General features: G+C 42.9%; 1 protein-coding gene across 8 annotated transcripts in view; it reads right to left on the reverse strand.

Moving 5' to 3' along the window:
- The window catches only part of TRERF1 (transcriptional regulating factor 1), a 140693-nt gene extending 120675 nt beyond the window's left edge, over positions 1 to 20018 (reverse strand). For 3 of the 8 annotated variants that reach the window (XM_045008433.1, XM_045008425.1, XM_045008428.1), the window contains exons 1-2: positions 19754 to 19986; positions 19053 to 19175 (exon numbers count right to left, since the gene is read on the reverse strand). The gene's annotated coding sequence lies outside the window, so the exon portion shown is untranslated. Of the gene's footprint in view, positions 1 to 8611; positions 8718 to 18709; positions 18835 to 19052; positions 19263 to 19753 lie in introns of those variants that run through there. The other 5 variants (XM_045008431.1, XM_045008432.1, XM_045008430.1 and 2 more) reach the window with 4 other exon arrangements.
- Between the last annotated feature and the right edge of the window lie 4628 nt (positions 20019 to 24646).

The following is a 24646-nucleotide window of genomic DNA, read 5'->3' on the forward strand; positions in this document are numbered from 1 at the left end:
GAACAGAGTCAAGTAAAGTTGTACTGCACTACATGCCTGGGGTGACCAGATTTTCAAAATAAAAAACAATAAATTAGTCATTGGTGGGAGAGTATTTAGGGGGCAGTTTTAGTGGCCATTAGCAAGATGAGCATGAAGGGGGGTGGGGGAAGGAGAGAGAGAGAGATCTACCAACCAAGCAATGCCCACTGACACCTCACTCCTTTCCTGCTATTCTGTGGATTTGACTCTACCATACAGGAGGGGACTGGTTTAAGGACTCACACAAAAGGTCTGGGATGGTACAGGACAAGGTGTAAATATAGGACAGACCTGCTGCGGGTAAGTTTTTGAGGTGCATGTGCGCTCAAACAGCAGTCAATTTCACCAGCTCAGTGGGTGGGGGTTTCCTCTGATGTCTAGTTGGCATGAGAGTGACAAAAATACAATACTGGTTACTAGGAATGACCACAGACATCCTCCCCTCCAGGCACCACATATTTGTCATCTGCTTGAAGTAGTATTGACTCACGTGGTTCCACATCTTCTACTACATCACCTCAAGGCCTGCCAGCATTGCTCCTGAAGGAATTTTAGAAGCTAATAGAATTATTATCCACATAACAAGCAAACCTAAAGGACTCAGCCTGTGACCAGGCTACAATTTTGGGCCCAACTCAAGTAGTTTGATTCAGCAGAATTCATCGCTCATGAAGTACCTCAGGACCATGACATTCATTTCTAAACTGTAAGCTCCTCAGGACAACACCCACCACTGTCAGTGTTCAACAAATAAATAATGTCCCTCCCAAAAAAACCACAACTGCCCTCTCAACAGGAGAAAAACAGCACAAATGTTCAGGTTACTCAACTAACACACCATCATACTTTCCACAGCTCCCAGCTAAACCCACCTAAACCTCCAGCTTTCCAGACCAGCCTCTGGCTCCCAGCCACCCCCAACACTGACCTTTTCAGTCCATGACAGGTGAAGCCAGTTGCCAAGACTATCTCTAATCAGCACTCTCCCCACCCTCAGCTGCTCTCTGGTTCAGACTTTGTAAAGGAGGAAGGAGCTGAGGGAGCACAGCTGGTTGGAGGAAAGAGGTGTCACATAGCAGCAGAGTAGTCACCCCCACCTGTCAAAAGGAGGGGACTTAGGCATAAGAACTCTCTCTGAAATAAGGTGGAATATTTGTACTCTGTGTGGGGACAGGAAAGGGGTGTGGATGCACTCTCCCATAGCCTATCTTGTAAAGTACTCCACAGCCTGAGAAGTCTGCTTTTTCTGAAGCAGGGATAGTGGCACCTGATTCCCTAATCCTTAAAGGTCTATACCAGGGGTCGGCAACCTTTCTGAAGTGGTGTGCCGTGTCTTCATTTATTCACTTTAATTTAAGGTTTTGCATGCCAGTAATATATTTTAACGTTTTTAGAAGGTGTCTTTCTATAAGTCTATAATAGAAAACTAAACTATTGTTGTGTGTAAAGTAAATAAGGTTTTTAAAATGTTTAAGAAGCTTTATTTAAAATTAAATTAAAATGCAGAGCCCCCCAGACCGGTGGCCAGGACCCGGGTAGTGTGAGCGCCACTGAAAATCAGCTCACGTGCCGCCTTCAGCACGCGTGTCATAGGTTGCCTACCCTGGTCTATACAATTCCTGTTTAAAGAATGCAGACCCTTTTCCACCCACATGGGAACTCACCATTTCTTTTTCTATTCCTGTGGAACTGAATAAGGGGTATCTTTCTACTATAAAACACTTCATCTGGAAGCCAAGATACCGTAGATCTGAGACATTCCTCTTGATGGCAACCCTTTACTTATACTGCATTTGGCTAGAATTTGTCTGGGCACTTTTATAATAACTTATATGTATGTGTCTTATAAGGAAGTCAAATAAACTCACTTATAAATGTAAAAAAATAAAATAAAACACTTCACTCTACTACAAACACATCTTGCTCCACGAGCCCTTCAGCTTCACTTCGGCATTTATGAGCACAAGGACACATTCATCTGCAATGTAAAGTTACTGCTACATGCTTCCGAATGCATCAACCGTGTAAAAACACTGTAGAACTGAATATATTCTACAGTTATTTGCATGTCTATGTACAAGTTCCTCTAATAATGTAATGTGTGCTAAGCAGAGCAGCTAGCTATGATGAAGTACAATAGAAGCTTACAAACGTGTGTGTATGTTTATTCACATGTGCTTATACACCTATAAATACACTCATTCTGTGGGAGTCAAAACTCTGCTTTTTGATACACTCATGCAATTCCACAAGACTCAAATTTGTAACTTTTCAATGGCAATAATAAGCTCTAAAATGGGCTGATTTAGTTTAATATTTGAGGCAAACAATGGGGATTCTGAACAAGCATTAGCTGAATTCTGGTGTTCTATAAACAAGCCAAGTTCTAATTTTATGGATTTATTGTGATATTTTAGAAGCACTCATAATTTTTAAAAGGCTGAGTTTAAAATATATTGAGCCTAGTTCTAAGGGAATACAGTAGGTGCAGAACTGCCATTTTTAATAGGCTTTTTGCACCTCCTCCCCATGCACTGCTTTATAAATCAAACGCAATTGTTTTTTGGTTTTTTTTTAAATTGTAAGAGGCTCAATCTAGCAGAAAGGGCCAAACAGCAATAGACACAAAAATTAGAGGTTCATAATTATTAAAAAGGAACAAAAATGAAGAAAAAGAAAAACTTCTGTAAATGTTTCAATATTTTTGTATAGTAGAAATTCACTGGCTTCCAAGTCTGCCCAAATTTTCTTTTTCTGTAAAAGTTTTCTGAGTTTATTTTGTTTACAACTGTATACTTAGCAGAAATATAAACATATAAAACAAAATTATCACACACTATACATTTTTTTCAATTACAAAATCATAGATTCGACTTTAATATCTGTGACTTGGACAAAGCATGCTCTGAACTGGTACAGTATCTGCCTCAAAATTAATACAAAAAGAAAGGGGAAAGGATTAGTACCAGTTTAATATTCATGCTTGTGGTATTAAAAAGGTCAAGTCGTTTTTACAATAGATACTTAAGGCCAGTCTATACTACAGAATTTAATATGTCAGTAAATTACATATTATTGTACCGTAAGACTGAAGATTTGCTTATCAAATAGGACAAACCATGGCCCCAACTGACTGTGCCCAGATGCACCACTGCACCAATGCTAAATGCCACTGGCTCCATGCACAGAGAAATTGCAAGATAAAGCCTATGCCATCAAAACCATGGTCTGGAACTATATTTCAGCCTCAGAGTCAAATTCACCACTAGCATAAGTAGATGCAACTCTAGTGAATTCATATTCTGTCTACATAGGCAAGACCAAATAATGTTACCACACAGTGTCCTGATATGGCAAATTTCGTAATATAGACAGGGGATACTGTGGTCGCGTAACCTAATTTTCAGTTACCAACATTTTATCAAAATAAAAATAAACAGAACTGACCACAATACAAATTATTTTCTTACATAAAGAACAAGGTGAGAAATATAAAAAATAGTAGAGATCAGTAGCAAAGTAGAGAGTTACAGTTTATATTATATATAAAGTTATAATAATGATTTTTTTCTTTATCAGTTTACCCCATTTGGTTCATCTTTCCCTTCTGCAACCCAATTTTCTGTTGGGATTCAGGTTATTAGATGTGCCTAGATTAAAATGACCGGTTGAGCACATGACTGTACAATAACTTGCATCGTCTGAGTTCTGTGCAGGATTTTCCAACCTCCTTTCTGCTTAATTTCAGAAATCAGAGCAATGATTAAAAAAACCAGCATCTGCCATTTCCATATGTGCTTCATGTTGTATTAATTTTCAGCCAAAACTGCAAAAAATAGTTTCAGGGAAATTAAGTCCCCACTGGCCCTTAAATTTTAGATCTCTTTACCTCCAAATCACTGGTCCAAATCCAATCCAGGGCAGTAATGACTTAACGTTTTTACCAACTGGAGGACCACTTAGTGGTCTATTGCACTTTGCTAAAAGTCCACAACAGATTTGCAGAAGGAATGGCAAGTATTCAGCTGCACCATTACAATTGAGACAAGGAGGGACTACAGGACAGAATGCACCGGTGAGACTGGCAATGGAGTATGGTTGCTGGGGTCCCATCCCCGCACCAGTTGGTGAGGACCAAAAGATGCAACTGTGGTGGTACCAGATATTTCTTAGATGGCCTACGTAAAATGATTTTCAGTAGTTTCAATACAGTTTCCTGTGGAGTAGTGCGCACATCACAAACCAGCACCACATTTTCAGAGGATTTAAATGGACACAAACTGAGTTATTGACTCTCACCCCCCAGAAGTCACTCCTCCAAGTCAGGACTGAGCAGCTATGTGAGCTGGCACTTCTGCACCTGTTCCAAGGAGAAACAGGACTTCAGCCTCCAGAACTGTCAATCTGGCACCTTTTACTAACACTAAATTCACAACAAAAATATTTTCATACTTAAAACGGTCTGATTTTTACCCATGGCAGTCTGTCAACATAATGAACTCCTGTGATGGACATAACGATGGGAAATCATCTGGGAATATTTTTAATCCCTGCTCCAATAATTTATTCTTGCAGAGGACAAAATTAAACATTACTCCTTTAAACTCTAGCAAAGCAAAATTATTATTTGTCTACATTTTTCTACTGTGCCTGTTCCAAGAGCATCCAAGCACTTTACAGTTTAAACAAACATGAAGGATAAATCTAACATTCGGCCTAGATAGCTTCCTCCTACACAACGATATTCAGAGACTACCCAGGGATATGCGTCTGCACACTCGTGCTCTCTCTTATGTGAATATATCTAAATTTCCTCCTACCTTATTTTTCCCATATGGTTGCTGCTGAAAGAAAGCTAGGCTAATGGAGTGATCTAAAAATAGAATCTGTGCAAGAATGAAAATTCTTGATTTTTATGCACTGAGAGCCTGATCTAAAACCTACTTAAATCTATTGATGACAATGGGTTTTAGATTAAGCCTTGTTTTCCAATGTGCATTTATCGTACAAGATTCAAATGAGCCCACAAGTGTGTGTTTAAGTTGAAGTTAGCAATTTAAGTGTACGTCATCAGATATTTTGATTGTCCCAATGAAATAAATGCACTTGCTTTTATTTCAATGTGTAAAAGTAAATATACAATATAGCCCTAGCACGTTGTTAACACAGCAAGTAGATCTGCATAGGGACTGAGATAAGATGTCATCTGATTTCTGTACAAAATCCTTAGGGGGACAGAGGAGAGATGAGAAGCATGGAACTCTTTCTAGTTCCAAGATCTCACACAGATATGTAGACTGTTTGGCATCAATTTCAATGAGATTGTGCAAAATAAACCAAAACATTAAAATGAACTTCACAACTTGTTTCAACCTCACATTCCTGATCTTCAGAGAACTTTATCATTGCCATACAGCCAAATCGGACTGAGAACTGTGCCAAACCACTAGTGTAGGCAGGTGTAACTTCAACAGAATTACACCCAATTATGCCAACAATGATCTTGGCCCTCAGTCTTCAAAGAGATGTTTGAATTACTTCCTCTCCAAAGTAATTTGTCACAGTCCACTCTAATCTCAGTTGAAGAGATTTTGTAACAAATATAGCTGAAGTTAACAACTGAGTAAGGACAACTTGAGGCAACTGATCAAAATAATGACAGAAATTATAAAGACTGGAAGAGATGTGAGGATCCATGGGTGATTAAACTGTCTAGCTAAAAATTTAAACAAAACTTAGAACTGATCTAAACCAAGTTTAGATGAATTCAAAATATACCACTGAAAATTTTTGAAAGTGTGAAAGTTACTTTTATCACGCTCAGATAACTCAAAAGCAGCCACACAATTTGACCAAAAAGTTTCCACTGCATAAAAAAGTATTTTTTCAACTGTAAGTTCCTCCAAGCAGGGACTTTGCTTTAAGTATTTGTAAACCGCCATGTACACCTGTTGTGCACTAAAGAGTAATTTTCCTGAAGTTTCAACTTGGCAAATGGAAACAGGAGTTTATAACAGAAACAAACAGAGCTCCTCTATAACTGCAGCACTGCTACCATCACATCAGAATTTGGTTTTTTTACACTAAAGCAGATGGAAGACTTCCCAATAAAAATTAAGCCTACCTACACAGGACAGGCAGAACAATGTTCAGTACTAATAACATGTAAGCACAAGTTTCTAAAAACTTTGTTGCATAATTTATTAACTTTCATACCACAGTTTCACAGGTTAAGACAGAAAGCAACACTGAGATAGCTGAAACACTTTTCTGCCATTAGCTCAGTAAATTACATGTCTCAGAGTATTTTTAACTTGAATATACAGTGGAAATAATATTTACTTAAGTTCCCCAATCTACAAAGTCATCTAACTGTAGTTTAGTAGAGATACACATCTGCCAAGCATCATAAAGATTTACAGTAAGCAGTGACTTACCAGTACTTCATACATAGTATGTGTGTCACTGACTCAATCTGAAAGTTTGTTTCATTCACATGAAAATTGAGGCTCTCTTTCTTTCTTATTTTTTTAATCTGATCCAGAAGGCCAAATCCTCCTCCTCCTAAAAATCAACAACAAAACTCCCACCAACTTCAACAGAGCAGATTCAAGAGCTTAATACTACTGTACAGGGCTGGCCTAAAGTTTATTAGATTCCCTACAAAAAGCAGAACAGGTGCCATCATGCCCACCACTAGACTGTGAAAAAATATTTTTGTCCTGCTTCCTTTGAAGGGCTGCTGTATAATAGGGGGATCCCAGCACAGATAGTATCTGCTGTTGCTTACAGCTGGCCATGCTATTGAATGAACTGTACTGATTGTCAACATTCAGCTAGAAGTTCAAGAGCTAAACTGCACAATACATATGTGAAGTATGTACATCTCTAAAAAGTACGAACTTGGTTTACTGCTAACAGAAATAACACTAGCAGCATGCACTATATGCTGTTAGAACTGGTACATACAGCTTTACAGTTGATGGAATTTAGAATTTGCGTTCTTTTTATTTTCTTATTTCTCATGACTTAAAAGGATTAGTTTTAAAGATTCCCTGGAAGAATCTAGAAGTTAAGTGCTACATGTGAAAACAACATTTATGGTAAGCACAGTGTGGGGTTTAAACTCGACAGTTTATCTTTAGGTAAATTATAGAATATAATTACAAAGTAGGCAGTAACACTGCTGCGCTAAAAGAAACAGCTATAATTACTCATGTAACAGAAGCACTAACGTATGGACCCAATGCTGTAAATCCTTACCCACGTGAAGTCCATGGAACTATTCATATGAGGAAAGATTACTTCAAATAAGTAAAGATTACAAAATTGGGCCCAATCCAAAACACGCTGAAGACAATCAGAATTTTGGATAAGGCTCTACATGCACACTTCTACCAAGTCTGGATTACCACTTCCCTAGTTTTGGGCCATCACTTCAAGGGTTATTTGCATTTTCTTCTTTTAAATCAAGTCAATAAATTGGATCCAAATTATTCTGAGAAAGTCCTCAGCTTTAAGGGCTTAACATCTCAACATAAACATCAGAACATGGCTATTAGTACAGAGATCGCCCAGTCCAAGAGACATTGCAGTCTTTTTTCAAGCCATTATGATCAGTGGAATCAATGTGTGTATGATTCACTCATATATATTAAACATTCATATTAAAAATTCTTACTAAAACCTGAATTACAAAAAATGCATATTAAAAATAAATAGTTTAGGACCAGATTCTTTCACCCTTGCTCATGTTCTATAGTACTTTAATTTGCAAGTAGACAGACTATGTCTATGGGGCTATTTGACAAGTAAGGTACTATTCACCAACAGTCAGAGCAGCGATTCAACTCTGTCATTTTACAATTTTTCTATGGAATTTTCTATTTAAGTGAATTATTTCTTAAATCAATTTTTTGCTTTTAAAACGTAGCTTTTAAACCTCTTATTTCTACCATAAGCAAGATCAAGTATAAAATTCATCCTCTGTAATGCATCTGTGATTTTCAAACATATGAACAAAGAAATCATCCTTTCATTTTCCCAATAGGCATATTCCCATAGTCCTTCCTTTCTATTATTATAACACCACCTTTAGGAATGTTTCAGTTAAAATTCACTATAATCTCATAATTTCAAAAAAAGATGGTGGTTCTCCTCTCCTCCTAATGTACTTCACTTCCCCTTCTCTATTTTTTACTGTACTAAAAAAGGCAACAACGTTGTTATTTTATAGAGATCCATGGCTGATCAGGTTATTGCCCATTAGACGTGGAGTGCCACCCGCTGTGTTGGGACTTCCTGCCTTGTAATAGTACAAAGTGGGTTTAGATCTTCTGATGAAAAGGTACAAAGACTCAGCACTATTACTGCTCATGGGGGGGAGGGGAGGGAGTGAAAGGGGGAAAGAGAGCTTTACTATGTTTTCACAAATTTTCCAGCTCTAATTACTAGTACACCCTTGAAACCAAAGATTGACATATAGCCGGATCCAAGTCATACTTATAAACATGGTGTAACATAATGCCAGCAACTCATATTCACAACAACTTTACATTTGAAAAAGTTGTCTGCTGATTTAGAACCAGACCTCCCAGATGGTGATGGACATGCGTGGCTCCCATGGTATGTTATAGTCATCAAATCTGAGTGTCACCCCACGCACTGAGAGTTCATATCCAACCCAGGATAGAAATCTGAAATAAAAAAGGGGGCAAGTTGTTCCAATCTACTGCTGTCAAAAGGGGTTGTGGAACCCATTTAACTGGAGGTTTATAAGAACAGGTTGGACAAACACCTATCAGGGATGAGCTACACATACTTGGTCATGCCTCAGTGCAGGGTGATGGACTAGCTATTCTCACAAGATCCCTTCCAGCCCTACATTTCCACATTCAGCCACAGAAGTTTATCAAGCTTTCATGGTTTGGCAAATGCAGTGCCTACTATCATTGCATCAAGTTTTGGAAGGTGTATATAAATCCCTCTCATTCCTGCTGAATCACTGATTTTCTTACAGACTCATCATTGTTCATGTTCAAAGACATCCAACAGTATTGATTGCCATGTTCCTACAAACTGCCCTACCTTGAAGCAATGGAATGGCAGGTGGTATTCCTTTGGAGAGGAGGCAAAAATGCCAGTATACACACCCGAATTCATCTACAAATTAGTGCTCCCTGCCCTACTCTGATCTGGGTGTTGATGATCACAACAACAACAACTATGTTGCAGAAGCAATTTAGAAGCATCAAACTTGGACCTCAGATATGTTATATGAAGCACCTTGGTTCATGTTTTTACCATGTCTACAAGACACATGTCAATCTCTAAGGTGTTTTTCTGACCTTTTTTCCCCAGGACCTGTTTGTTGGCTCTCTCTCCCCCCATATTTTATCTATATACATACACACACACATATACATATACACACACACACACACCTTAAGCAAGATAAAATTTACAAATAAAAAACCCCACACATCCCATAATATAGACCATATCTGTAGAGAAACCATTTAAGAAAACAAACAGATTATAGACACTTTTGAACTATTACTGGGAAATCACAATTAGCGTATTTCCATCAGTTATCTTTAATCTCTGATTGGAAATGAGCAACAACAAAAAAAGTAATAATTCTGGAAGTATATTCTGAAATTACAGATACTAAAACAGAGAAGCACACACACACAAGCAGCTACCTACGTGGGAGACATTCAGTTGAGTTTGAACAGTACTGGATGCTGAACAGACAACTAAAACATCAGCCCTTGTTGAGACCTGCACCATACAATATGTGTTAACACTTACTGCTGCTTTTGTGGTGGTATATTGAAGTACACTGGTGTTCCTTTGAAACACGGAGTATCTGTACTTCAAAGGTGAAAGCACACAAATGTAGCAGATGGGTCAGAAACTATTTTGCCCCTGACACACCAAGTGTGTGAAGCAACAAAAAACAAAAAACAAAAAAAACTGCTGATGCCGTTTTAAACAATGAAAAATGGCTATTAGATGACCAAGAGGACAGTCCTTCATACAGCTACATAATAGCAGCAGGTTTGGTAGTGGGAGTCTTGTTTTTGATCCTTGAACTCTTTTTTAAAGTTCTACTGTGGTCTAGGAGCCGTCACAAAGGTGAGACTTTCAGCCTCCAGAGAAGGAAAACAACATGAAATGCTCTCTCATGTGTTACAAATGGCAAGTTCTGCCTCCATCTCAAGGAAGACTGCCTGTCTGCAAGGTAAGTACAGCTCCTAAAAACTGGGATGTGACGAAACAAGACAAAAGGCAAACTAAAACGATATGACTGGCAAGAGTTTTAAGGAACTCATAATAGAGCCAAAGTAATGGCCTTGTGGACATGAGGGCTCCATCAGCCTACACGGGAAGTAAAGAAAAACCCATATCTGGCTGGCTGGGACCTTCTAAGTTGTATCGTTTGGGGGCAGAAGTAAAATTGTATTACTTCATATAAAAATAGGTCAGGTTTAATTTCTTATTCAATAAATAAATATCATTACTAAAAAGACAAATCTGATCTTTGTCTGAAAGAGTGAAAAACTACAAAATGCAGGTTTAATCTATTAACAAAGATTGTGTCTACACAAGAAAAAGCAAGAATTGTAATTTTCCACTAGTGGAGCCCCACTGATGGTACAAATGGGTGGGACAAGATGGCAGTAAAAATATCCTACATTTTCCACCATTGCTACCACTGGTGATGCTGCAACAATTCTGAGTTACAAGTCCCAGATTTGCCAATGAATATGCAGCGTCATTTACAATGTGTGTAGTTTTCCTTCATGTACTGCTAACTAGTCTGAGGACAGTGAATAATCTGTGACCAAACTGAATAATAATTGATTGTAACTTTTATGCCTTAAAACAGTTGTCTTCACTTCTACATTTTCAGAATTGAATACAGTGTCTCCCAATTTGGGTTTTTTATTTTTCACATACAGTTCAATAACCAAGCATTTGAAGTCACTTAAACAGGATATATGATAATATTGAATACTACACATTGTCTCACATGCCAACTGATGACCATTTTAATTCTGTATGAATAGCAGATGGTTACTCAACTACAAGTGAAGCTTTTCAAATAAATATATTTATTTCACAATTTCTATGGGTATAGTACATAGTTAAAGACATGACCCTGCAAAAAAGTAAGGATGGACTTAATTATACACACATGAATATTCCCACTGCAGGATCACTGTGTTAGATGTTTACCTTATTCACCTATCCAACATTGCACATCTGGGGAGACAGCCATTAGTCTGTTCAGAAAGAACAGAACTTCTGCTTAAGCCTAGTCTACGCTTAAAAGTTTCTGTACTGGAGATCTTTACCTGCGAAAGCTTCCTAGTGTACATGCAGCTTATACCAGCAAGAAAGCCCTTTTGCCAGTTCAGTGTATTCCAGTTTGGTGAGTGAAATAAACCATATAGGCAAAAGCACTTTTATGCTGGTATAACTGCTTCTACGGTAGGGCTTTTGCTGGTACAGAAATGACACCCAAAAAACAAAAAGGAAAACACTAACATTTCCCTAACTGACACTGCTATACCAGCAAAAGTTTCTATTGTACCTCTGGCCTTAGATTTCCGCATCCACATTTTAACACGTCAACCCCAAGATTGTTTATATAAAAAGAGAATGTTAACATTTCACACACACACACACACAGGGGGAGACTGGGGAAAATGCAAACTCCCCCCATCAATTAGAAGAAAGGGGAAACGAAGGGATGCAAGACATTTTCTTTTTTTGGTCAGAGAAGTGTTATGCAATTTTTTTTCTGAAGATATAAAATTTAAGAAAATCCTGGATGTGTTTAAACATAACAAAAATTTAAAGTATCTCTATAGTTATCTCATTGCTTTATAGGGCAGGAGAGCAAAGCCATTTTCAAATGACTATCATGGAAACCTCTACAGTATTCTTTTGATTTACAGAGAAATTAATATGGTGTAAGCTCCATACCTCCAAACATAGACATCCCACTTTTTAAGGACATGTGTAATCAGGAGCAATGTAAATACAGAATCCCTAAGGATATATTATATTATTCTTTCTACACTTAGTCATCGCCACTCTCAAAGACCCAGTTGTCAATATGACCATCCCTCACTGCTTAGGGTAAGCTGCTGCTAGACTTGTACTTGCCTACCAAATTAATATTTTCTCAACACCATATTTCGCCAGTTTTATCATAGGGCCCCCCAAAAAATCCTGCTATCAGTCACAACTTTCCCTCCACCCATTAGCATGCATAAGGTATCTAAAAAAAAAAATCCAGATATCAAAAAATAGCAATGCTGCTTCAATATAGAAACAATGGAGTCAAAGTATTGCACAGTTTTTTTCCACGCAGCACTTCAAGGACACATCACAACTCAGCCTCTTTCAGAAATCTTAGAATGAGCAGCTGACAAGGGAGAAAAAGATAGACTGTTTTCTATTTAGACTAAAGTTAGACACTAAAAAATGTGAGATATTAACAAATGTCTCTTATTTTCGGGAAGGGAAAATTTAATATTTGTTTGTGCCCATATGGCTCAGAAAATGACCTACCCACAGGCATGCTATGCCAGTGAAGAGTACTGAAGAACTCAGTGCTCCAGATAAAAATTTGACAAATTTTCCAATGGTGACGTGGGGAAAAAAAATACCTTTTCATACAAGTCTACATAATAGCAGTATCTTGGGTCTTTCTGTAACACAGAACTAGACAACTATGCAAACTTAGGTGGGCTGTTTGCGTGATCTGTATCACACTTCATTACAAAGTAAGCTAAAACCACAAAACTAATTTCACTTTGAACCTCAAAATGCACTTATAAAAGTACTACTGCAGCATTCTGGATGATTTCTGTATCTCTACTGTAAGATGGAGTGTTTTGGACTACTGTTGTAGAATACAGTACTGACAACCCCACGCATTCAAAAATTATGGGTCAGGCCCCAAAAAAACATGAGACTGGCTTTAAAAAAAAAAAATCACAAGATTTAAAAAAAAAAATAGTAATTGTGAGCTCTCTTCATTTGCCTTCTTGGTTTTGAGCCTTTAGGACAGTCTCAGGTCAAATTTTTCAGCCTGTCTCTGCAACCATGAGGGCTACAATTTTGTATTTTTATTTTTAAATAATGAAAGCCGAGATCATATATTTACAGTACTGCAGGAACTCGGACTTTAACAGACTCACAAAATATCATGAGAGTTGGCAAAACTAAGTATGTATATTTGGACTTGAAAATATTAGATTTTTTAATTGGAGAATGTAGATAAATACTGATTTCACCATACAAACACAAACTGAGGGAAAATATTTCCATTGATAATAATCAAAATATACAGATATGGAAAGTAAGAAAAATGGTGCTTGAGAATTTATTGCACTTGATTTAAGGTGATTTACTATGTATATTTTGACATATTGCCAATTTGTGTTTTAACAGTTATAAAGCTTTAGCTTTTTTAATCTCAACACTTAATGTCATTAAATAATTTCTCTGATGTCCCCATTGTTTGAACCCCCCATAATTTCCCACAACTGCGAAAATTTAAATACATAATAGAAAAAAGTGCTTAAAAATAAACATTTTAAATGTAATTTTGGTGGATAACAACAATTCTGCCAAGCCTATTTTAAGGGCAGACTATAATACAGTACTTTCTGGGGACAAATTCTGCCCTGGTCTGGAGGGTCACTGCAGTTCCTGGACACAGCTAATTGGGGCAGTGTAAATAAAGAGTACTCCACTGGAAATAAAGAGTCCACTATTATTCTTTCTATACTACCCACTACCACTTTCAGTGACCCAGTGTCAATATGACCATTGCTCACTCCTTTAGAGCAAATTGCTGGACATTAATATTAAACTTGTACTTGCCTTAGGAGAGTTTAGGGATCCAGGCCTATGCAGATTCATTGACCAATTGGATCCCCCATTCCATTCTCTTGCCAGGGCCAGACTCAACAACTGCCTAGATCTATACATTCTATGAATGGGCAAGCTGTTCCCCGCACCTGCCTAAGAACTAGGGGCAAACATGCTCCCGACAACGTAGAATGGGACTGTAGAATATTGTACACAAGTGCTACACACCTCTATGTGCCACTGAGGAGCAACCACACTGGATCTCTTCAGTTATTTTCTCCCAAAAAAAGGAGAAGAAAAAGTGTTTTCTTTATTTTTTAAATATCCTTTGAGTCATGCTCTGCCATACCCTCTAAAGAAAGAGCAGCCCTTCTTAAAATATATTTGAATGTGCTATGTTCTGTTTCTCTTAGAAGGCAGGATTTCCCCCATTACCTTGAAATTGATTAAAAGAATATTAATACATTTCTCAAAGCTAAACATGATGTAAAAACGGGTTTTATAGTACTGTATGTGGCTAAATACCTGGAATTTGCTTCCTTAGGTATTTAGTTTAAACTGGAGACCCCCATTCGGCAAACACTCCAGCATCTGTGTAACTTTAGTGGGACTATTCACGTAATTAAAGTCAATAGTACTACTCACATGAATAAAGTTATTCAAGTGGTTAAACATTTGTAGTATGGAAATCACAAAGAGAGAATTAGTATATGTGCATAGATTGTATTTCTATCTGTATCTAAAAGTATCAAACAATATTTTAGAATTTTAAAAATGCAATTTTGATTAAGCTTCGTCATTGGTGCCAATACTGTCCCAGGAGTTTTTTATTGGGGGGAGGGGGAGAATGAAAACTCCTCTTTCATAACTATCACACCTTCATTTTTTTAAATTCATGATTTCAATGGAGCTAATAACATCTTTTATACAGTAAGGCAGTGTCTTTTAAATGGCACTGCCATGTCACACAGACATCTTCATATACCAATGCCAGTACAGACCTGAGAACAGTGTTTTGCTTAGCTGCTGTACTGCTGAATTATCAAGAGAGAGAGAACAAATATTCTTCTCAAATGTTTTGCCAAAATAACGCAAGTTTTTAAATTTCTGGCAGATTTAAAACCAAATTTTAAACTATTCACAACAGAGTAAGCCTCATACCATGAAAATAGGGTATTTTGGGTTTAAACTCAGAACTAAATCATTCCATCAAAATATAAGCAGAAAGTGGGAGAAATCTGAATGGATATTGACAAAACCAGGCCAGTACATGAGGAAGGGCTGAGAACATGAGCTCAAACAAAATCATTCCCCACTCCTGGATCTGACAAAGAACCTCCATGAAAACATTGCGGGTTCAAGGCTCCCAACCTTTAAGGAGCATGGCCAGGTTGAGAAAAAAAAAGGGGGGGGTGGAGCTTATATTGAGCTGCTGTCCCTAGCCTAAATGCAGCTAGTCAAACAGCAAAATATTTTGCAAAAATAGGGAGTTTATCATCAAGTTTTAGAAAAATGTTGATGTTCTCTCATTAATAAAAATGTCTCAATACTGCATTACTCCATGATTACACAGGACATATAAGAGTACTGTCCTTACATTTTCTCCTATTCTCCACCTGTTATGGAAGGAGTTACATTAAACACTCCAATAATGATAGTTACTTTCTTGGATTCCTGAAAAGACTAAACTAGCCAGAAAAATTAAACTGATGGAATTTTATTTAAAAACCTAGGAACTACCTTCCTAGTTAAATGGACGTGCCTTCCACAAAAATAAACCTAAACTGAAACATGTACATATTTTATGTTATTGAATATTGTAATACACTTGGAGGCATGTGACCAAGAGCAATATACAGACCTAAAACAATAAATGAATAGGAAATAAAGCCTGACAACATCCCAATGCCAAATGAGTCACTTAACATCAGACAAAGAATTTAGTCATGCTCTGGTTTATTTACTCGAATACCACATCGTTTTCAAATGGGTCAAACAGCAGGGCAGGACATCTAGTGAACTATTCAACAGCCTGATCCTGCACCGAAGTCAATGGCAGAATAGACATTACAACAATGTGATCAAGATTGGCCCTATCATTTCACTTAAGGGCCTGATTCTGCACTGCATACTCATGTAAAATTCCCACTGCACAGCTCATTTTAAAAAAAAACACTTCTGTCCTTAAATCTACATTATTCACATCTTTTCTTTTATATAGAGTGTCACTTGTCAGTTTGACTAGGTAGTCAGATGTCTGAACACTGCTCAGTTTCTTGCTGAAGTTCTCTGGCTTCATTTTGTTACATAAACACACTGTTATTCAAGCATAGCAGAAAGGATAAAAAAAGATATTAGTTAATTACATAACTTGTGTGCATATCTTATGACTTTTAACTCTCTCAAAATACACATATACATAAACATTATGGAAATAACAGTGTTAACTGGTAATTCACAAATGTGACTCTAAGGAATGTTTATAATGCAGCTTTTTCATGTGATAGAGGAAATAATTTAACTAAATTAAAAAAAGCCTATTTGTTAAGCTGTACACTCCCTTTATTTATAACAAAGCGTTTTAAATTAACATCTTCAAAGTCCCATAACATATATAGAGTATTTGAACCAAACAGTACATCTGATGTTAAATGTATGCCTTAACAAACCTTATACAAAAGTGAACATACCTCAAAAGGAGTGGCCCATAGTAGCATGGCAGTCAAGGCCTCGAAATGTAATAAATGCCTGAATTTTCTTTCATCTATCTAAAATACCCATAAGATTGTAATACCAAGGATGTCAGAGAAATAGCTCTGCTCCAGGCCAATTAATGTCCAGTCAAGACCACAAATTAAATAAATGATACAAAAAATGTTCTGTGCACGAAAACTATGCATACAAATGGTTTATCCATACACTGATACCATAAAGATAGGTTATTTAATTAAGGCACAGAACATATTTACAGATTTTGAGAAAGGAAAATATTTAGGCTCTGACCCTGCAAAGTTCTCCACATGAGTAGATCCCTGTGCAGGGCTCACTCCATATTGGTGTCTTACAGTAATATTTTAGTTGCCAGAGACATACAAGTTTAACCAGTTAATCACTGGTTAAACTTGTATGTCTCTGGCAACTAAAATAATCACAACATTTTCTCACAAATAGTTTCATTATTATTCACATTTTCTAATGCTCTGTTATTTCAGTCTGTAAAGATCTGCACCTATCTTAAGTAATTTGTTGGCACAGCAAAGATGTATTAATTTATTAGACCTAAAGTACAAAATTTGCAAAGTTTACATGTGAAAAGTCAAGTGTAGGTAACTGACTGATAGACATGAACAACTAACCTACAAAGCAAGCAGAGGAAGAAGAAGAAAGCATTATCCATTTATTAACTGATTATTAATTTTACTTGTAAACCATCTGTCTCGTATTTAGACATCTTGTGTACAGTTTTGCTCCTTACTCCACACATTTCAAGAGACCACAAAATTAAGTACTTAAAATCACTGACAGTGACCAGTTTACTGTACATTCCTTATGTGAGGAAAGCAATAATGTATAATTTCCAAAGAATAAAAATAACAAAAAATAAATTCCTATGCAACCATGTGATTCAGCTGCAACAGCCTGTTGAGACAATAATCTCAGATAGAAAACTTAAATGTGATCTTGTTAGAAACAGATTCACATACATGGAAGTAAGTTAGCAAATTAATATTTCAAGTATGCCACACACAACACTTGAATTTTGTCAGCCACCCTGTACAGCTAATTCAAAGTACCATTTCTTCTCCAGTATCTGCAAGCTATTTACTGGCCATTAAGTAGGAACCAAGCCATTATCTTGCCCTACGAGATCACAATACAAGTATAATTACAGCAAAATGTTTCAGAACCTGAATCCACATCCCTTTCCAACTTCCCCAAGAAGCAACCACCACCAGCTCTCATTACTTTAAATCCTAAATCCTAAACCCTTTTCAGGGGTGCACATCAAGCTCAAACCCCTTTTAAATGCAAAGCCCACAGCATACATCCATATTTAATTTCAGGCTTTTGGCCTGAGAAGTAGGGATTTTTCAAACTCTGGGGCCTGCCTCCAGAGTATCTGGACTTTCAGTATTGCAGCTCTGAATGTGACACTGAATAGAATATGGGAGGAACCTCTACAGGCAGGCTGCAAAAAGGCAATTCTAAGAGCCACGTTTTTTGGAATCACAAAGTACTGGAACATATTTTCCTGATTTTAAAAGCACACTTTTATCTTCGGCAATATTTTTTGTCACTTGCCAAGGAAAAATGGTAGGGTAGAGATTTAGGGAGTGGCCAAGATGAAAATCTCAGGTTTTTCTATTTCCCACTGTAGGCAGGTATGGCAGCATATTATCAAGTGCCAAATCCACGCATACGGTAGCTTGCCACACCACAGCATTGACACAAATGCACCCTGTGAAAAGATTCATCCCTAAGGAGTCCTGAGGTTTCTCGGTTACAGATTGAGAACTTTATCACATACATTCCTTTAATTACATTCCCTAAGGCCTGCACATAGCGCACTCCTCCCCCCCCCCCCCCCGCCCAAAAAAGCAAGCACAGGACACTAAAACTGCCAGCCGGGCTGCCCTTTTCTCCCTGCTGGGATGTCTTGCAACAGAAGGAAAAGGCTGCAGGGAGGGCCTCGCCTACTCAGCACTACAGAGCGAGAGTGAGCTGCAAACTTTTTCTTTATTTAGGGGAGCCCCAGCTAATGCAAAATGAAACTTGCTAAGCATTTGCCTACCTGGTGTAAATCTGCAACAAGTGCATGCAGGATCCGGGAGCACAGACCTGGCCGGACTGGGCACAAATTTTCCCTTTTGGGGGGGCGTCGATGGTGAAATTTAAATACTAATTTATTACAGAACTGCCTTTGCTCGGTCCTACTTTACTTACAGTACAGATCTCATCCTGTAAACAAATATCGCTCCGCCAGGAAACATACTCCTCCCTCCCCTTCCCCCATGCAATACCCTCCCCTAAGCAATTGCACTGGGAGCGAAGAAGGAGTGGTGGAAAGATCCACCCACCTCCCCACACACTTTGCAACCCCACACTAGGAAAGGCTCCGAGAACCTGGAACTTACCTTTTGCATGATCCCCCTTTGGGCGCCCAGTCTGGTGATCGGGGGAGAGGTTGTTGGGGGGGTTCTTTCTTGTAATCTCTGATGCAAAATCCCAGTGTCAGCAAATCGCTGTCAAATTATTTTCTTGCAAAAGAAAAAAAAAAAGCAGAAGCAGAAATGGGCGGAGGCTCGAGGAGGCGAGCGGATCCCTCCGCCGAGATGGGTCGGGCCCTGGGGTTGCGAAGCAGGAAGTAACAAGGTGTCAGCGGCAGCGATCGCCCTGAGCCCCCCTCCCAGGCTGCCGCGCAACCCCCCGCCCGCCCGCAGCCGCCCCGGGGCTTTCGGTGCAGGGACGGGCCAGGCCTCGCGCTCGGGCTGGTCCCTTCCCAGGGAGCCGGGCTGGGCTCTGCCCAGCTACCCCCTCAGGGCTGCAAACTCAGCGCAGGTGCGGGCGCCGAGGGACCCCCCCCCCCCGAGCCCCTGGGAGGCGGGCGGGGAGTTGGCAGCTGCGCCCGCCTGCTTCTCGGGGGGCTGGACGGGGCGATGCTGGGGCTGCAGCTTGCCACGCTGCTCCCGGGCTGACGGCGAGGAGGCTCCATTGAAAGAGGCGCAGCGAAGCGCTCCTGGCGGGGGGGGGCGGGGGCACTGCCTGAGACCGGAGTCCCGGGGAGGGGGCGCCCCCCGAAGCTGGGCAGGGCTGGCTCGGGTGTGGGCGCGCTCACCCTCTCCTGGGCCGGGGAGGTGGCGAGGCCGGGGGCTGCTAGGGCGCCCTGGGAGCTCTGGGGAGAGTTTCCCCGGCCTCACACGCCATGACTGCACAGCGGGGGGAGGGTCACACACAGGGAGCCGCTCTCCTGGGCCGGCTTGTATTGGTGCAGCGCGCCCCAGACCTGAGCCTCTCTCTGCCTCGTGGCTCCGCCCCCGGCGCGGGGTCTGCTGGCTGCTGGCTGCGGGAGGGAACTTGGCTCGCTGCGGCCGCGGCCGCCGCCGCTCCATTTTGGCGAGCGCGCGCGCACAGGTGGAGGCGTCGTGCCCTCAGCAGGGGCTGCCACGCGCCGGCCGGCTTCGGCTTCGCCCTCGGCCCCGGGGCGGCGCCTGCATTTCGGACTCATTGTTAAGGCTTTTTGCCTTTTTTTGGGGGGGGGGGGGGTAAAGATAGTGGAAGCTGCACCAAGTTGCTCAGCCGGCCAGTCCTCGGGCCAGCAATCGTCTGAATCAGGCCTGCAAGTAGCCACCACACCCGGGGGCAGAGAGTTGTATTGGCCCATGGTGCCTGGGCTCCAGCAATATTCAGGGCCCAGGAGCCCTGCTCCACCAATGTTTGGGGGCCATGTCTCTCCCCCAGCCCTGCCTGCCACCCCCACGCGCCTCCCCCAAGTATTCCCTGGCCCCCACTTACTGCCCCAACTCACTTGCCCCAGAGCCTGCAGCTCATGCTGACTCTGCTCTGCCAGCTCCCAGCATCAACTGCTGCCAGGAGTCCTAGTGCCCCCATCCATCAACTGCTGCCTGAGCCTCTCCAGTGCCCCAAACCCCTCGGCCCCAGCCCGAGCCCTCATCCCCCTGCACCCTGATCCTCTGCCTCAGCCCTGAGTCCCCTCTGCAATCATGAACCCCTCAGTGCCAGCCCCACAGCCCTCACCCCTGCACCCCCTCCTATCCCCAAACTCCCTCCCAGAGCCTGCACCCCTCACTCCCTCCTACACTCCCAGCCCAGAGCCTGCACCCCTCACCCCCTCCTGCACCCCCACCCCCTGTCCCACCCCAGAGCCTGTACCCAGCACCCAAACTCCATCCCAGAGCCTGCACCCCAGACCTCCCCCACCCAAACTTCCTCCCAGAGCCTTAGGCAGGTGCGGGGGGGGAGTTTGGAGGGTGGGTTCTGGGCACCACCAAAATTTCTACAAACCTGCCACCCCTGACCACACCTTTTCCCGGGAAGCATTAAGTCCTGCTCCGCACGCACCGCAGTCTCTTGGTGGGGGGGAGGGGGTTGGCAGGAGCGGCTCTACCTATTTGGCCACCCCAAGCAGTCATGCGCGGGAGGTGCCCCGGAGCCCCGGGAGCAACGGACCTCCCGCGGGCATGACTGCGGAGGGCCCGCTGGTCGCTCGGCTGGACCTCCCGCAGCTGCGGACGGTTCGCAGGTCCAGCTGCTCTGCTTGAGCTGCCGCAGGCATGCCTGCGGGAGGTCCAGCCGAGCCGCGGGACCAGCGAACCGTCCGCAGTCATGCCTGCGGGAGGTCCACTGGAGCCGCGGGACGAGCGCCCCCTCCTCAGTCATGCCTGCGGCAGGTCCGGTCGTCCCGGGGCTCCGGTGGACCTCCCGCAGGCATGACTGCGGCAGGTCCGCCAGCCCAGCCTGCCGCCCCCCCGGGAAAGGGCCGCCCCACGCGCGTGCTTGCCGCGCTGGGGTCTGGAGCCAGCCCTGGGGGTTGGTCACTGGGCACAGGTTTCACGCAGCACTTCCCTATTGTTATAAAGATTTTGCAGTGTGTCCATAGGTTTAAAGCTGCCAGAGCCCCAGAAGCGGCGCCAGGGTTTCTGGCGCCCTAGGCAGAATTCAGGGGGCGGCATTTTGTGCGCTCCCCACAGGGCGCACAGGAGCTTCCAGTTCCATTCCCATCGTGCTGCCGAAGAAGGACCCTCCGCTGAAATGCCGCAGGCAACAGTGGCAGTCATTGAGCTGCTCAATTGCCTGCCGCTGTTTTCCGCGGCACGTCGGCAGAAGGTCCTTCTTCGGCGGCGCAACAGGAGCGGAACCCGAAGCTCCCATGTGCCCCATGGAGAGCGCACAAAATGCCGCCCCCCAAATCCTGGTGCCGCCCCCCAAAATCCCGCCCCCCAAATCCTAGGGTCGCCTAATGGAAGCACCGGCCCTGCAGCAGAGGTGAAAGTAAGCTGGTACCAAGAGGGGTAAGAAAAGGAGACTGCCTGAGGGAGGGAGAAGTCTGCCCCCTGCATAAGAATAGTTTAAACTCAGCTGTTCCCTGAGTGGTTTCTGGCATCCTTGTTAATTTCACTCACAGTAGCTGAGAGGAGTGGGGAGGGTGTGTTTGACCATGGCAGGGGCAGTCCTTGTCTGCTCCCCGGGATGAGGGGATCTTGTCTCCAATACTACTAACATACACAACAAATACAAGCATTTGGCTGCACAGCTTAAATCCAGAGCTAATAAAAGCAGGTGTAAGGGGAAAACTCACTGTCACATTGGTTTCTCATCTCCTCCCTCTTCCTCCTCCAGCCAGGCTGCAGACAAGGCTCTGCATTCCTCTCTCCCTCTCCCCGCCCCCCAGCAGGGGTTCTCCTCTAGGCTCTAGCTTGCAGGGTTAGAAGCTGTTTCTGGCATCCTTGTTAATTTCACTCCCAGTTGGTGGGGGGGAGGGTGTGTGTGACCATGGCAGGGGCAGTTCTTTTCTGCCCCCGGGATGAGGGGATCTCCTATACACAAAAAAACACAATCAAAATCTGGAACCATTTCCAAGTTCAAATTTATCCCATTCCCTCCCCAGCAGAGGATCATGGTTGTGATGTCCAAACGGCTTGCAGATCCTCTTTGAAATGTTACTGAACCGTGCAGGGAACAGCTGAGTTTAAACTGTTCTTATGCAGGAGGCAGGCTTCTCTCTCCCTCAGCCAGTCTCCTTGCTGCAAGCTAGAGGGTAACCCCTATAGCTGCTGCTCAGTGCCAGGCAGGGAGAAAGCACGGAGCCTAGTGTCCACAGCCCGGCTGGAGGAGGAGGGAAGACACGGAGAAAAATGTGACAGAGAGTTTTCACTTTTTCAGGCTTATTCCAATAGTAAAGTTTTATTACAGACAGTACTGGTAGTAGTAATAGTAGCTTTATTTTCTCTATCTATGTCATGCAATGGGAGGGATCCATGAAGTACATAGGAGAGGTGGGTTGCTTGCGATTGGACCATATGGGTAAGAAATGTAAATTACTTTCACCCCTGCCCAAACCCCAGGGCTCCCAGCCGCCTCTGCAGCTGGTAGCTCCGGGGGTGATTTAAAGGGCCCAGCTCCTAACTTCAGCTGAATCCCCGAGCTCTTTAAATCCTGATTTAAAAGCCCGGGGATTTAAAGGCCACACCTCTTCCAGTTGAGCCCCCTCCCCCTCTGCAGGACTCTGGAGTACCAGCAAGTCCTTTAAGTTACTTTCACCCCTGGATGGCAGGTGGGTTGCCTGTTTTGAGACATCTAAGGTCTGATTTTCAGAGTTGTTTGGAACCTGCAGCTTCAACTGACTTAAAACATGAGTTGTGGGCATTTATCACCTCTGAAAATCAGGCCTTAAGTATCAAGTTGAGCATCCAAAATCAGTAGCTGAGCTAATGCGTGGGAGGCGTGACAGTCTGTCCCCCTCCCATCCCCTGGCAGCCTTTTGGTATACGTGTGGCACCTTTTCAAGCATATTATGCTGTTAGGATTGCCAACTTTCTAGTCGCACAAAACTGAACACCCTAGCCCTGCCCCTTCCCCAAGGCCCCACACCTGCCCTTTCCCTGAGGCCCCGCCCCACCACTCACTACATTCCCCCTCCCTCCATGGCTCGCTCTCCCCTACCCTCACTCACTTTCACTGGGCTAGGAGTTGGGGTGCGGGAGGGGATGAGGGCTCCTACTGAGGGTCTGGGCTAGGGATGAGGGGTTTGGAGTGTGGGAGAGGGCTGTGGGTTGAGGCAGGGGGTTGGGATGTGGGAGGGAGTGCTGGCTCTGGGCTGAGGATGAGGGGTTTGAGGTGCAGGAGGGTGCTCCGGGTTGGGGGGGGATCAGGGCTGGGGCAGAGGGTTGGGGCAGGTGTGTGGGCTTACCTCAGGCGTCTCCTGGTCAGCGGGGGTGGGGGGCGCTAATACAGGCTGCCTGTCTGTCCTGGCACCACGCTGCACACGCCCTGGAAGCAGCCAGCATGTCCAGGTCCTAGGCGGGGGTGCCAGAAGGCTCCACACGCTGCTCTCGCCTTGAGGCACCCCCCAGCTGCCATTGGCCAGTTCCCAGCCAATGGGAGTGCGGAGCCAGTGCTCCGGGTGAGGGCAATGCATGGAGCCCCGTGACCCCACCCCACCCCACCCAGGAGCCAGACCTGCTGACCGCTTCTGGGGTGCAGCGTGGTGCCAGGACAAATAGGGACTAGTCTGCTTTAGCGCCCCAGCACCGCCAACCGGACTTTTCATGGCCCATTTGGCAATGCTGACCAGAGACGCCAGGGTCCCTTTTCAACTGAGTGTTCCGACTGAAAACCAGACACTTGGTCACCCTATGTTGAGAGTAGGAGACTTGTGAGGGGTCTGATCTACCCTGCACTAAAATTTGCTGTGGCACAAACAAACTATCTGGGCACACCCTGATGTTCATTAACAGTTTGTTGAAAAAGTCCTCTTTGAAACTTGGATAGATGAAATTGCATTAACAAACTGGTAATGCACAGCAGCAGGCTGGACACAGTGCAGAGGCCTTTGCATGGGACCATGCAGCTGGAGGGCCTGGCCTGGTGAGGGCACTCTGGTGGAGCTCACAGCCTGACCCATGCCTCTCTTGGATAATGGGGTGAGCAGCAACCAGGTAAGTGGCACCCCCCGCCCCTCATCTGCTCCCTGCCCTAATCCTCCTGCCCC

The sequence above is a fragment of the Mauremys mutica genome, chromosome 3 (assembly GCF_020497125.1).
Source record: "Mauremys mutica isolate MM-2020 ecotype Southern chromosome 3, ASM2049712v1, whole genome shotgun sequence".
NCBI lineage: Eukaryota > Metazoa > Chordata > Testudines > Geoemydidae > Mauremys > Mauremys mutica.